Source organism: Pan troglodytes, chromosome 13 (assembly GCF_028858775.2).
Source record: "Pan troglodytes isolate AG18354 chromosome 13, NHGRI_mPanTro3-v2.0_pri, whole genome shotgun sequence".
Classification (NCBI taxonomy): Eukaryota; Metazoa; Chordata; class Mammalia; order Primates; family Hominidae; genus Pan; species Pan troglodytes.
Genome location: NC_072411.2, coordinates 74,205,833 through 74,222,156, shown reverse-complemented (window position 1 = coordinate 74,222,156; position 16,324 = coordinate 74,205,833). Strand labels below are relative to the sequence as shown.

At 43.1% G+C, this 16,324-nt stretch overlaps 1 long non-coding RNA gene and 1 pseudogene across 2 annotated transcripts in view; one reads left to right on the top strand and one right to left on the bottom strand.

The window, feature by feature from the left end:
- LOC107973828 (uncharacterized) overlaps positions 1-16,324 on the bottom strand; it is a 257,209-nt gene that overhangs the window by 197,097 nt on the left and 43,788 nt on the right. The gene's annotated exons all lie outside the window — the stretch shown is intronic.
- LOC112208516 (small nucleolar RNA U13) lies at positions 10,760-10,870 on the top strand (annotated as a pseudogene).

Below are 16,324 nucleotides of genomic sequence, written 5' to 3'. Positions count from 1 at the left end.
CTGTTCTTTATAACATATAACTGTTGTGGGAAAAAAGAAAATCCATTTCTTATTGTAATTATTTTTCTTGTTTGAGGTTTCTTTTCCACGATGACCCAACCACAAGTTTGGGAACATTGCTTCTGAGGCCCATTCTCTGATGAGAAAGTTCAGTCCCAACTGGGGAAAGTAACTGAGTCCCAGCCTTTTCAGCCTAACATTATACCTAATATCTAGAGTAAGAAATCAGGCTGAGCATGGTGGTACACGCCTGCAATCCCAGCTACTCGGGAGGCTGAGACAGGAGAATCACTTGAACCCGGGTGGGAGAGACTGCAGTGAGCAGAGATCATGCCAGTCACTCTAGCCTGGGCAACAGAGTGAGACTCTGCCCCAAAAAATAAATAAATAAAATAAAAAAATAAAAATAAAACATCCAAGTATCCACCTTGGGTTGCAGGAAGAGTTAATCTTAATGCGTTTACAAAAATGTAACTATATAATGTTAAAAACCATAAAGTCAGATGGCACTGCTTGAGGCATTTTTGCCTCTTTTTCTTAAGGAAAAGGAGTTATATGGAAAATTCTCTCATCCTCCCCTCTCTGCCTCTGACTCCTCTATGTCCAAAGTTTTTTGTTTTTTTTTTTTCTGAGATGGAGTCTCACTCTGTCACCCAGGCTGGAGTGCAGTGGTGCAATCTCAGTTCACTGCAACCTCCGCCCCCCGGGTTCAAGAAACTCTCCTGCCCTCAGCCTCCGGAGCAGCCGGGGCCACAGGCATGCACCACCACGCCCGGCTAATTTTCTATTTTTAGTAGAGATGGGGTTTCTCCATGTTGGTCAGGCTGGTCTCAAACTCCCAACCACAGGTGACTCACCTCCCTCAGCCTCCCAAAGTGTTGGGACTACAGGCGTGAGCCACCCCACCCGGCCTAGGTTTTTGTTTAAAATTGGGCCTTTGTTCCTATTCAGTAAATCTGTGTCACAGGATGAGCCAGGATTTAAATATACAAATATAAATGTTTAGTATCTTTCACGTCAAATTAGAAACATATATTTGGAATTTACTGCTGCAGTCTCAACTGTGCTTATCGTGGTAGTGGCTGAAACTGGAAGACATTTTTTTTAAACCCTGAAGTCATCCATACTTGCTACTTCTTTAGTCTTCTTGCTTGGAATGAAAAGTATTCACAAATACCACCACCTAAGCACCTGTTTCAAATGAAACTCAGCCTTCAGCTTGCAAAATGATGTCTTCATAATTAAGTAAACAACAGAAGACCCATGCAAGTTGCTTCTTTCTTCCTGGAGATGTTAGCAGGATAACTGGAATCCTAGGAGCTCCTCTGTGTTGAATTTGAGAGGCAGAACAAAAAGGAAAGTGGCCTTTCCATTCCAAATCATGGAGGTAACGTGTAGAGAAGTGATAGCCACATTTCAAGAATAGGGAAAGTAACTGGGTAAAAGAAGCAGGACTACCCACTCTAAGAGACAGCATAGAGACACTTGCCAAGTCCTGAGTTCAGAATTTTGCTTTTGAGATGAATATAAAAGCACCTAAAGGTCAAGGAAAATTTTCTTCCTGTGATAAGGAACACAAAGCCTGTTTGGTGGTCTCTTCATACGGACACGCATGACACTTTGCTTTAGTGTAGATGAGTACTGCCCTCTGTAAGGTAGGGATGAAGACTGTTCAGTTAGTTCCTTTCCTCTGGCCGATCCCTGTTTTTTCTTCTCCTCGCACAGTCCAACAGATGCACTCGGCCTCCCGGGGGCTGCCCGCCCCCAGCCCAGAGGCCAGTTTACAGCAGCACACTTTACTCCGCCATCTTCGCAGCTTCTCAAGAAAGGCACTTCTTACATGGTGGTGGCAAGAGAAGCAAAAGCAGAAACCCCTGATATGCCCATCAGATCTCATAAGACTTATTCACTATCATGAGAATCGCATGGGAAAGATCGGGCTTCATGATTAACTTACCTTCCCTTGGGTCCCTCCCACAACACATGGGAATTCTGGGAGATACAACTCAAGTTGAGATTGGGGTGGGGACACAACCAAACCATATTACCTCCCATCAGGTTCTATTCTGGCTCAGGATAATGTACAAACTCCCAATCCTTTACAATCTTTTACCTCAATCTTCTCACCCATTCCTATCCTACGTTTATCCTTGCTCCAGCCAAACTCACATACACATTGAATTTCCTACTGCCATTCCATGAAAAATGCCTTCTCCCTACAGCTCCCCTATTAATACCTGAGGTTCATTTCAATGGATACCTCCTAAATAAAACCTGCTTTGTCACCCCAGCCAGAAAGGCCCTTTCCCTTTGCATTCGGCAGAGGACGCTTGTGAAGTATCTTATTTTAGAGTTCTTTGCATATAGATACTATTTTTATTACTGGCCAGCAAGCACCAGCAAATAAGGATCATGACTTAGATGTCTTTATATCCTCCAAGTGATCTGGGACACTGATTTTCATAGAATAAATGCTCAAAAGAAATGTGTTAATTGACTAAACAAGAAAATTAATCTTGGACACCAAGCGCAGTGGCTTACGGCTATAATCCCAGCACTTTGGGAGGCTGAGGTGGGCAGATCACCTGAGGCCAGGAGTTCCAGACCAGCCTGGCCAACATGGCAAAACCCTGTCTCTACTAAAAAATTAATACAAAAATTAGCCTGGCATAGCGATACGCACCTGTAATCCCAGCTACCCGGGAGGTTGAGGCAGGAGAATCACTTGAACCCAGGGGGCGGAGGCTGCAGTGAGCCAAGATCACACCATTGCACTCCAGCCTGGGCAACAAGAGCAAAACTCCGTCTCAAAAAAGAAAAGAAAATCTTGGGAACTATGTATGCAGATGTAAAAGTGCCATCTAAGACTCCTCCCCTTCCCATTTCCCAAATGAGAGTAGACTGGGCTATTCAAGGTTGGAGATGTATCCAATTAGCAGTGACGAATGGCAAACTCAGAACAGTGAGGGCATTGAGGACCTTGGGTAGGCAGAGTCAGAGTCATGTGTTCTCTATCTTAATGATTTAAAACAACATCCCCAAAAGAATTGAAAACAGGTTGAATCAGCCTTCTATATGCATATATACAGAACCCTTGGATACAGAGGGCCAACCACACTATGCCATTTTATTTAAAAGACTTGAACATATGTAGATTTGGTATCTGCAGGGAGTATGGAATCTGGTATCTGTGGGGGTTCTAGAACCAATCTCCCACAGATACCAAGTGCTCAAATACACATATACATGTACACGCATGTTAATAGCAGCGCTATTCACCCATAGCCAAAAAATGAAAACAACCCAAATGTCCATCAACAGATGAATGGATAAACAAATTGTGACATATACATAAAATAGAGTATTATGTAGCCATAAAAAGGAATGAAGTACCAATCATGCTACAAAGTGGATGAACTTCAAAAATACTACACTAAATGAAAGAAGCCAGACACAAAAAGTCACATATTTTATGATTTCATTTATATGAAATATCTAGAATAAGTAAATCTAGAACACAGATTGATGGTTGCTGCTGATGGCAGTGGCGGGCCATCTGGAGTGGCCCCTGCCATCACGCTGGCTGTGGCAGAGGGGTCGGGCTTAGGTGGTAGCAGCGGGAGCAGCAGTGGCAGTGGTGGGAACCCCTGTGCCCCACGTCCCCTGTGTCCCACATCCCTGAAGCAGCCAACTGCACCACCTCCACTCTCACATGGCCAGGCCAGACGTGCTCCCAGGCCCAGACCCTCCACTGCTCCAGAACCTGGCCCCGCATCACTGCTGCAGGGAGGGTGTGGGGAGGAGGCAGACAGTACCCAGAGCCTGCCCCTGGGGCCCCCCAGGAGCCCGCCACCCTGGGAGCCACTGTGATGGGGCCAGGCTGAGTTGCCTACCAGCAGGGGAGCAGCACAGTCTGGCACAGAGAGGCGGGCAGAGAGGGGCCCCAAGGCAGAGCTGGACCCAGGGCGGTGCTGCACCCCATGGAGCAGGCAGGAGCAGGCAGGAGTCTCACCCTCCCAGGCATGGCTGTGGCCACCCAGGTTGTGACTGTGGACCCAGGCATCTGTGCACTCTCAGGGGGGCCCAGGAAGGCCTCCCTTTCCCCCACAGGCTCAGAGGTGTCTACTCCCACTGCCTGGCCTCTCTCCACTGTGGGCACCGACCCTGATCACAGAGTGGAGTACAGGCCAAGCTAGGCACTATTACAGCCTGGCCAGGTGTGCATACGCTCAGGGCAGTGCTGACACGCCAGCCCCCTGCCACCTCAGCCCCCTCCAGACTTTGGGCACTGACAAGCACAGGAGGGAGAACAAAGGGGAGCTGAGGACAGCCCAGCACCGGACTGCAGGTGCTCCTTGACATGAATAGCCTGTGCTCCATGAATAGCGGCAGGAGGCAGGCAGGCTCCTGGGAGGAAAGGGGCTGGTCCCCAGTAAAGCCCCACCTTCAAATCAGGGAGGACCTGAAGCCTGGGGGCTGTCAGCCAGCCCCATGGACCAGAGGGGGAACTTGTGGTGTTTTTCCCTGGGCCTGCCCATGGCTGCTCATGGACCAATCAGCATGCATTTCCTCCCCTCTGAGGCCCATAAAAACCCCCAGACTCAGAGCGACTCAAGCAGAAGATGGAGACAGGTGGGAGAGAGGATGGAGAGATGACAGGGAGACAACAGAAAGCAATGGAACAACCAGCTGTGGAGAGAAACTACCCTTTCTGCTGAGACCGAAGAGAGGACAGGACACCCTGGCTATGGAGAGGAGCTGCCCAGGAGAGGAGCTGCCCACTGCGAGTCTCCTCTGAGCTGTTCTATTCTCAATAAAGCTCCTCTTTGCCTTGCTCACCCTCCACTTGTCTGCATACCTCATTCTTACTGGACACAGGACAAAAACCCAGGATCCACTGAATGGTGAGGCTAAAAGAGCTGTAATACAAACAGGGCTGAAACATACCCATTGCTCACCATGTTGTGGGGAGCAAGGAGGAAAGAAGAGAGAAAGAGAGAAGGAGAGAAGCACTGCAGCCCTCAGCTGGGGAGGACAGACCTGGGAGCTCCCCAAGCCAGGGCTGTGACTCCCCTTTTGGGGCCCTGCAGTTCCTGGAGTCTCCAAGCTTCAAGGCACCACTGTGTTCCCCAGTGCCAGCTATGAAAGCTGCTTGTGGTGCCCTTGGTCCAGCTGCAGCCTCACGGTGAGCTGGCACCTGTGCCAGCACCTGGAGCTGCCTGTCCCACTGCAGCAGCCAGCCTGCCTGACTGTGCATAGTGGCCAAACCCCAGGCTTGCTCACTCACACCTCTCGCTGCTCCACTCCAGTCTCTTGGGAGGCATGGGATCCAGGCCAGTAATGCAAGCTGAGCACAGCCTGCTGAACGCAGCCTGCCAGGACAAGTGAGCTTATTAGGCCCAAGCAAAACTCGGGCAAAGGTGCCACTGGCCACAGAGGTTTCCAGCCAGAAAAGCAACGCCCCCCCACCCCACACACACCAAGGATCCCACAACACTGGGAGGAGGGGGACATGGGAAGCAACTGCTTAATGAGTATGAGGTTTCCTTTTGGAGTGATGAAAATATTTTGGAATTAGATAGAGTTGGTGGTTGCACATTTTGCTAAATGTCACTGAATTGTTCACTTTAAAGTTGTTAATTTTGTTGTGTGAAGTTCACTTCAGTCTTTAAAAAACAGTACAGCAATATGAGCAAACCTGGTATTAAAGTGTAATAAGTGATATCCAGAAAACTTGTTACAGAATAATTTTAAAAATATATCACTCATTGTATAGCCATATCAATCCTGAGAAAGAAGAACAAAGCTGAAGGCATCATGCTTCCTGATTTCAAAATACGTTATGAAGCTACAGTAATCAAAACAGTATGGTACTGGCATGAAGACAGACATATACTCAATGGCACAAAAAAGAGAGCCCAGAAATAAATCCACATATATCAGTCAGTTGATCTTCAATAAGGGTGCCAAGAATACACAATGGGGAAAGGATAATCTCTTCAATAAATGGTGTGGGGAAAATTGGATATCCACAGACAAAAAAATGAAATTGGATCCTTATATCATACACAAAAATCAACTCAAAATGACTTAAAGACTAAAATGTAAGACCCGAAACTATAAAACTCCCAGAAGAAAACATGGGGAAAAACTTCATGACATTGGTGTTAGCAAAGATTTTATTAATATATATATTCATATAATATATTCATAAAATCATAAAATATTTATATTCATATTTATATTAGGAATATAAAATATTTTATGAATATACCCCAAAAGCACAGGTAACAAAACCAAAAATAAACAAGTGGGATTACACTGCCTAAAAAGCTTCTGCACTGCAAAGAAAAAAAATCAATGGAATGAAAAGACAACCTATGCAATGGTAAATAACATTTGCAAGCAATATTACTGATAAGGGGTTAATCTTCAAAATATATAAGGAACCCCTACAACTCAATAACACAAAAAGTAATTATGCAATTTAAAAATAGGCTAAGAACTTGAATAGACATTTCTCCAAAGAAGATATACAAATGACCAACAGGCATATGAAAAAATGCTCATTGTCACTGAGGGCTGGGGTGCATGAGTAAGACCATGAGTAGAGTAATGGGGGCCAGATTTGAGCTGGGGTGAGGCCAGTGTCTAGGTCACAAAATAATCAAGGAAATGCCACTCAAAACCACAATGAGATATCACATCACACCTATCAGAATGGCCATTATTAAAAAAAAAAAAAAAGACAACTGTTGGAGAGGGTGTGGAGAAATTGGAATCCTTGAACACTGTTCATGAAAATGAAAAATGATGTAGCCACTGCTGAGGTGGTAGGATCCCTTGAGCCCAGGAGTTCGAGGCTAGCCTGGGCAATATAGCAAGAACTCATCTCTAAATAAATAAATAAAATGGTGCAGCCACTATGGAAAACAATATGGAGGTTTCTCAAAAATCTAGAAATAGAACTACCAGATGATCCAGCAATCCATTTCTGGGTATATATCTGAAAAAAATGAGATCAGAATCTCAAAGACATATTAGCACTCTTACGTTCATTACAGCACTAGTCACAACAGCCAACAACCAAACCACCTTAATGTTCATCAACAGATGAGTGGATAAAGAAAATGTGGTATATATGAGCAATGTGATACTATTCAGCTTCAAAAAAGAGAAGAATCCCGCAATGTGTGACAACCGGATGAACTTTGTCATTATGCTAAGTGAAATAAGCCAGACACAGAAAGAAAAATATTGCATGATCCCACTTAGATGAGATAATCTAAAATAGTCAAATTTGTTAGATAAAAGACTAGAATGGTGGTTACCAGGGGCTGTAGGGAAGGGAAAATGGGGACGTATTAATCAATAGGCAAAAAGTTCAGTTAAGTAAGATGAATAAGCTCTGGAGATCTACTATACTACATTGTACCTATAACCAACAATAATGCGTTACACATTTCTTAAACATGTGTTAAGAGGATAGATCTCATGTTAAAAGTTCTTACCAAAATAAAATTATATATATGTTATTATAACTATTATTTTATCTATGATAATATGTCATAAAAGCTAAGAACTATATCTGAGACTAGTCTGCAGCTATTATTTTAAGCATTATCTATCAAAAACTTTCACCTAAAAAAACTTTTACAAAAGCAACAACAAAACTAAATGCGCTCTTGTAAACTGACCTCAATGTGCCAGTGTGGGCCTCCACTTCAGGCTTCAAAAGCAAAGTATACTAGGATGTCAGCTCCATGAGAGCACAGCCCTTGTCTGTCTTGTTCCCCATATATCTTCAGTGCCCCCAAACAGTTCCTGGTGCACAGTAATAATTGTTTATTGAGTTTCCCTGAGAGATCTGGATGCTGTAACCCAGGAGACAAGCAGTTACCCCAGTCAGAGTGAGGCCCTTGGGTTCAGGCACATGGGCTGGGATGAAAGAGGCAGGGGAGGCAGTAGCCTACACGAGCTAAGACTTTCACACTAGCACATCCAAGAGGCACCACTCCATCAGCTTCAGGGCTTGGCAGATGAGAGGTCCCAAAGGAAGACACACAGTTCAGCCTTCCCCATGTCTATCTGTCCTGGGCATACCCCTTTCCTGACCACAGGGAGCTACACACCTGCCCATCCTCTTGCCATACTCTTATTTATGGGCTATTTATCCATCTCTGGCTACAAGCTCTGCTTCCCTACATAATCACCAAATTTGGCAAATGGCCTTTGGACTGGTTCCTCAAGCCACTCCCACCTCCGGTTTCAGGAGAACCCCTTTGACTTAGTGACCTAGACAGTGGCCTCACCCAGCTCAAATCTGGCCCCATTACTCCATTCCTGTCTTACTCACGGACCCTCAGCCCTCAGATACCCCTTGCCTGGAGTAATCACACCAAAAGGTATGCACATCACTCAGTCCCCATCCATTTGTGCCACAGAGCAAAACAAAATAATATTCAGCCTTATTATCAAAGAGGCACAAGTCAAAAATGTAGTATTAGGTAAAGAGCCAGAATGGAGCGTGAGGTCATACAGTTTGAATCTAGCTGAATGGGTGACAGATAATGATCTTTCTGTTCTGCAGACAGGCATCCTGCTCCCCGTTTTCTTCTTCTAAATTCCCCTCTTTTCCCTCTCTCAGTCATCCCTAAATCTCTTATCTCCGCTGTCCTTTCAATATGTCTCCCAGTGTCTTCCATACCTCTTTCTTCTATTTCTCTTTTATCCTTATCTAACCAGTATAGAAAACTGATTACAATAAGTAGTGTAAATATTTCTTATGTATGACACTTTTTTTCATCCAATTTGGAATTATAAGAAGAGCATTTGTCAGGATTTAAAGGACAGACTTTCTACAAAATTCATGTTTCCATACTCCAGTTAAACACTTCTCGAATGTTTAACTCCTGAATTATGGTGTCTATTATGGGTTGGATTTTATCCCCTAAAGAAATATGTTGAAATCCTGACCCCAGTACCTGTGAAAGTGACATTATTGGAAATACGATCTGTGCAGGTGTAATCATGCTTTACAATGAGTTCATAATGGAATAGGCTGAGTCCTTAATATAATATGACTGGTATCCTCATAAGAGAGGAGAAGCACAGGGACACAGACACACAGGAAGAAGACAGCCATGTGACAATGGCAGCAGAGATTAGAGTGATGCATTTCCAAGTCAGAGAATGCCAAGCATTGCCAACAAACACCAGAAACTAGAAGGGGCTAGGAAGGATTCTCCACTGCAGGTTTTAGAGGGTGCTAACACCTTGATTTTGGACTCTAGCCTCCAGAACTGTGAGATAATAAAATTCTGTTATTTTAAGCCACCCAATTTGTGGCTTTTTGTTACAGCAGCCCTAAGAAAGTGTCCCTCAGACACTTCTTTTTTTTTTTTTGAGATGAAGTCTTGCTCTTGTCACCCAGGCTGGAGGGCAATGGCACAATCTCGGCTCACTGCAACCTCCACCTCCCAGGTTCAAGCAATTCTCCTGCCTCAGCCTCCTGAGTAGCTGGGATTACAGGCATCTGCCACCATGCCCAGCTAATTTTTGTATTTTTAGTAGAAATGGGGTTTTGTATTTTTAGTAGAAATGGGGTTCCGCCATGTTGGCCGGGCTGGTCTCCAGCTCCTGATTTTGTGATCTGCCCACCTCAGCCCCCTAGAGTGCTAGGATTACAGGTGTAAGCCACCATGCCCGGCCCCTCAGACACTTCTTTAAAAAAAAAAATTCTTGGGGCTTCTTTGAGAATTCTTATTATTGACCTCGGTTATTCATTCCTGATTTATCTAATTCTGAGATCAGAGAAGTTGATTATTTATATATCTCAGAAAAAAAATGTAACTACAATTTGTCATTAAGTTGATTTTATTTTAACGTGAATGTCCCCCAGTAGCAATGCACTAGCACCTGAGCCATGGTTTATAAATGTCAGTCCCCCTAAGAATCCTTTGATGAAATCCTCATTCCAGGTCTGGAATGGAGAAAAAGTGAGCCTGGGACATTTTGTTGGACCAGAAAGCAATGAAGTGCTCAAAGACCAACCAAGACATGTCAAAAGATTACAGGAACCAGCTTGAAAGAGCTCCTGCTACCCAAACTTGGAAGAACTGGAGCAGCAAATAGAATAAAAGAATAATGATAGTAATGGATGATAACACAATGAATTGCCTAAAAAAATCCACAGTCCATGGTGATACTCAAAAGAAAGAGGGAAAAGGAGAGATCTGATAGAAATGTCAACTAATAAATGTGAAATGAATGATAATATTAGAAAATGATCATTTTGAGATAACATTTCACATCACGTCAAAGCTGTGGAATTTCCTCTCTTCTAGGGGGAGCCTTGTGAAGATAAATTTGGTTTAAGCTGGTGGAAGCCATGGATGTGGAACCCACAGAGATGGAGAGCCGACTGTATAAACAATTATTTTACCGAGTTTCCTATGAAGATGAACAAGGGAACTGATTTGTCAAAGCGCACACCAATGAGTAGAGGCAGAACTGGAATCAGAATCCGAGAACTCTCTTGCACCACCCAGCACATGAGGGCTCTCTCCATGGGCATAATCCTCCCTACCTCCTACTTACCTGCCCTGTGCTGTGGGTAATAGATGAATCGCAGTGGTCCCTAACTTTTTTGGCACCAGGGACCAGTTTCATGGAAGACTATTTTTTCACGGATCAAGGGAGAACAGAGAGGGGCGGGGATGGTTTCAGGATGATTTAAGCACACTACATTTATCATTAGATTCTCCTAAGGACTGTGCAACCTGAGCATGATGATTGGGTATTCACGTGCATGTGTGAGATCTGCCACCCTTGAACCTTGTTATGACGTTAGCACATTACCCATCTGACACGAAAAAAAGAAGAAGAAGAAAGAAAAAAAAGAGGAGTGCGCAACCTAGATCCCTCGCATGCACAGTTCACAATAAGGTTTGCGCTGTATGAGAATCTAATGCCACTGCTGATCTAACAGGAGGCGGAGCTCAGGCGGTAATGCTTGCTTGCCCGCCACTCAACTCCTGCTGTGCAGCCTGGTTCCTAACAGGCCACAGACCAGTACCGTGGGGACCCCAGGTCTAGTGGACTCCAAGAAAGATATTGGAGGAAGGAAATGGAGAAATGAGCAGACTTCAGAATAGTATCAACAAGCCATGCAGTTAGATAATGTGAAAGTCTACTGGTGAGTCTAAGGGATCTCCCTAGATGGATTTAAGAGTAACCGAATCATTATAAGGAAAGCTGTAAACTGGCAAATTGGACTGAGAAAAATCTGCCAAAATGCAGAAAGAGGATAGTATAAATCCAAGTGCAAACAGAAGGGCACAGATCATTCTGGAATGTAGGTTCCTGGTTTCAAGTATTCCATCAAGCTTTGTTTCCTGATTTGGAGTTTGGAAACATAGTCCCTCTAAGCTTAGATGGAGTTGAATGCAGCATGAGGACTGGACAGTGAGTTTCCAAAAGGGAGAGAGCACAAAGAGGCACAAACAAGTTGATCCCATGACGGAGCCAAATACCAGATTTTGCCTTGACCTCCAGGAAACTTGTGAAACCACTACCTTCTCTTTCCTCTAATTCCATTCATTTCACAACATCCTCTGGGCTTTTGTGTGAAACACTGTGCTTGGTGTTACAGGGATGGAGGGTAACGCGGTGTTGGGGGTGGTAACGAGGTGTTGGGGTGATATACAGAATAAATAAACTGAAGGAGGTTCTGCCCTCAAATTTTAGTCTTATAGTAAGAAGCGATTCACACACTGGGCTGTGATTTCATGCCCACTGCTCAGTCTCCTGATTGCTCATCCTGCTTCTCAGCTTAGTCCTGGACAGATGGAGTGTATAATATGGGGTAGTCTGTGTCCATAGTCACTCAAAGATAACTCCTGACTGTGGATTCAAAAATATGCATTATAAACTTTTTTTAATGACCATTTTGGAACCTATGATATTATCAATTCAGGCAGTGGATGCTAAAACTGTAAAGGACCCATATATTCACATGGACTCAAAGTATCACTGCACAAAGGACTTGATAATTGTAAAGGGAGGAGTGGCGAGATATGGCAAACACCTCAACCAAGCGATCACACTCAGTAACATGCTACGTGCCTTCTGGTGTAACAGAAAAAGAGACACAATTTCATAAGTACTGTTTGCGCCAAAAAAGTTTCCCCAAAGGTAATCATGAGAAACCAATCAGACAAATACAGAATATGGTACATTCCACAAGACAACTAGCTTGATCTCTTCAAACAAGTCAATGTCATAAAAGAAAAAAAAAGGTAGGACAACTATTCTATATTCAATGAGACCAAAGACATAACAACCAAATATAATGCATGAATTTGATCGGATCTCAGATTGAGCGAAAAAAAGTTATAAAAAAGGCATTTGAAAGGAAATTTAATACACATTATACATCAGAATCATTGCTAATTTTCTTAGGTGTGATCATGCTGTCATGGTTAGGGGAACGACATTACTCTCAAGAGATGCACGCTAAATTGAAACGTCACAATGTTTGCAATTTTCAAATGTCAACAATTGGTAAATCTAGATGAAGGATGTACAGGTGCTAATTGTATTATCCTTTCAATTTCCCTGCAGGTTTGAAATTTTTCAGGTAAAACAGAGAGTGGAGACTTGAATGTGGCCTCAACGTTGCTTTTTTTTTTCCTTCATGATGCTGGGTGTTAAAGCATTATCCTTGTCTTCTTAGACTCTCTTTTCTTTCAAATAAAAAAAACAACACACACCTGGTCTAAGCCAAAGTATGGTTTCCACTGCCTGCAAGTATGCAGGGTTTTCCTTGTAGCAGCTGTCTCACTGGGAGCATTTTCTGTTTCAGCAACTCACATGTTTGACATTATCTCATGGATATATGAAGCTTTAGGAATATGTCACTGTCTCTTTGAAACTTAAAGATGAATCATTCTCTCAATCTCTAGGGGAAAAGATAATGCCATGGATTCCCTCATTGCTGTATAAGAAGGGGCCATGCCCAGCAGATTCCAGTAATGGCTTCTGAAGTTTACAACAGATGCCAAAGTGTGTTGGGAATACCACTGGGCTAAAAATTGGGAATCTCCTGGGGAAAGTTATTTCACCTTTCAAGCCTTCATTTACTTCATCTGTGAAAGAGAATGATTGCAATGAATGCTTTTAAAGTTCCCTTCAAGCACTAAGTTTATCACTGGAGTTTCTGCTTTCCCAGACATAGCATCATGGCCCAAAAGAGAAAGCAAAGGGTCAGTTCTTCTCCTTGAGCACAGTCCTCAAATTCCTGGATGCTCCAGTGGGGAAGCAGCACCCTCAGCGCTTCCTCTTGTGGCAAAATAAAAACATTTTTAAGCCTAATCCACCACTGCACCTGGCCTGCACTTACCTTTTTTCTAGAAACAAATGTGTCAGTTGGCAATTAGTGAAGCCTCAGAAGCAAAATTAATTCCACATGTCCTTAGCACACTATATAAAGAGAGGATCAAAGGAGGACAGTCGGTGCAGAATGTGGTTATCTGCTTCCTGTATTCTCTCCAGCTGAGCGTTGTCTGTTGGTTACAGGACCCCTTGGAAAACTCTGATAGGGCAAAAGGAAAGGAGTTGATGGAAGATTTGGGCAGACATTGCAGAGGAAATGGGCAAACTTTCATTCAGGGTGTGGCCAGAATGGAAAAAGATGAAAAGTTTAAGATGCTGGTAACAAATGGAGAAGAAAAAACAGGCTAGAAAATAACATTCTGGAGGAAGATTTGTTTCCACATTAAGTTCAACACCCTTACGCTATAATGGTATTTTTCTATCTCTAGAAAAGTCATTTCTATGACTTTTATAATAAATAATGATGCAAAAATATTTAAACTACATTCTTCCCTGGCTAACCATTCAAGCCAAGCAGAGGTCCACAAACTGTGATAGTCTCCAGCATCAAGAAGAACTAACTGCATTCTTTTTTTAATTATTTTACTTTAAGTTCTGGGATACATGTGGAGAACATACAGATTTTTTACATAGGTATAGATGTGCCATGGTGGTTTGCTGTACCCATCAACCCATCATCTAGGTTTTAAGCCCTACATGCATTAGGTATTTGTCCTAATGCTCTCCCTCCCCTTGCCCCCCACCCCCGTACAGGCCCTGGTGTGTGATGTTCCCCTCCCTGTGCCCATGTGTTCTCATTGAAGAACTAACTGCATTCTTTGTGTATGTGTGTGTGTGTGACGGAGTCTCACTTTGTCACCCAGGCTGGAGTGCAGTGGTGCGATCTCGGCTCACTTGCAACCTCCACCTCCCAGGTTCAGGTGATTCTCCTACCTCAGCCTCCCGAGTAGCTGGGACTACAGGTGTGCGCCACCACGCCCAGCTAATTTTTTGCATTTTTAGTAGAGACAGGATTTCACCCTGTTAGTCAGGATGGTCTCAATCTCCTGACCTCATGATCCGCCCGCCTTGGCCTCCCAAAGTGCTGGGATTACAGGCGTGAACCACCGTGCCCGGCCGAACTAACTGCATTCTTATGATTTGCTAGTCAAGTTCAGATTTGGCCAGCATGATGACATCCAGAGGTAGGCCTGGTCTACTTCTGAGGACACAGGCCAAATCAAGCCCTCCTGTCTTTCCCATGACTTATACAAGAACACATTTAAACAAAGGAAAAAGAAGAAACATTTCCACTTAAAGAACCCGTTAGAATCAATATTGTGAAAATGACCATACTGCCAAAAGCAATCTATAAACTCAATGCAATTCCCATCAAAATATCACCATCATTCTTCACAGAACTAGAAAAAACAATCCTAAAATTCATATGGAACCAAAAAAGAGCTCACTTAGCCAAAGCAAGACTAAGCAAAAAGAACAAATCTGTAGGCATCACATTACCTGACTTCAAACTATATTATAAGGCCATAGTCACCAAAACAGCATGGTACTAGCATAAAAATAGGCACACAGACCAATGAAACAGAATAGAGAACCCAGAAATAAAGCCAAATACTTACAGCCAACTGATCTTCGACAAAGCAAACAAAAACACAAAGTGGGGAAAGGAAACCCTATTCAACAAATGATGCTGGGATAATTGGCTAGCCACATGTAGAAAAATGAAACTGGATCCTCATCTCTCACCTTATACAAAAACCAACTCAAGATGGATCAAGGACTTAAATCTAAGACCAGAAACCATAGAAACTCTAGAAGATTACATTGGAAAAACCCTTCTAGACATTGGCTTAGGGAAAGACTTCATGACCAAGAACCCAAAAGCAAATGCAACAAAAACAAAGATAAATAGATAGGACTTAATTAAACTAAAAAGCTTCTGCACAGCAAAAGAAACAATCATCAGAGTAAACAGACAACCCACAGAGTGGGAGAAAACCTTTGCAATCTAAACATCTGACAAAGGACTAATATCCAGAATCTACAAGGAACTCAAACAAACCAGCCAGAGAAAAACAATCCCATCAAAAAGTGGGCTAAGCACATGAATAGACAATTCTCAAAAGAAGATATAGAAATGGCCAACAAGCATATGAAAAAATGTTCAACATCACTAATGATCAGGGAAATGCAAATCAAAACCACAATGCGATACCATGTTACTCCCACAAGAACAGTCATAATAAAAAAAATCAAAAAATAATAGACGTTGGCGTGGATGTGATGAAAAGAGAACACTTCTACACTGCTGGTAGGAATGTAAACTAGTACAACCACTATGGAAAACAGTGTGGAGATTCCTTAAAGAACTAAAAGTAGAACTACCATTTGATCCAGCAATCCCACTACTGGGTATCTACCCAGAGGAAAAAAAGTCATTATTACAAAAAAGACACTTGCACATGCATGTTTATAGCAACACAATTTGCAATTGCAAAAATACGGAACCAGCCCAAATGCCCATCACAACAAATGGATAAAGAAATTGTGGTGTGTATATATATATACCATGGAATACTGCTCAACCATAAAAAGGAACAAAATAATGGCATTCACAGCAACCTGGATGGAATTGGAGACCATTATTCTAAGTGAAGTAACTCAGGAATGGAAAACCAAACGTTGTATGTTCCCACTTATAAGTGGGAGCTAAGCAACGAGGACACAAAGGCATAAGAATGATACAATGGACTTTGGGGACTCAAGGGAAAGGGTGTGGGGGTGAGGGATACAAGACTACACGCTGGATACAGTATACACTACACTGCTCAGGTGACAGGTGCACCAAAATCTCAGAAATCACCACTAAATAACTTACTCATGGAACCAGATACTACCTGTTCCTTGAAAACCTGTTGAAAGAGAAATA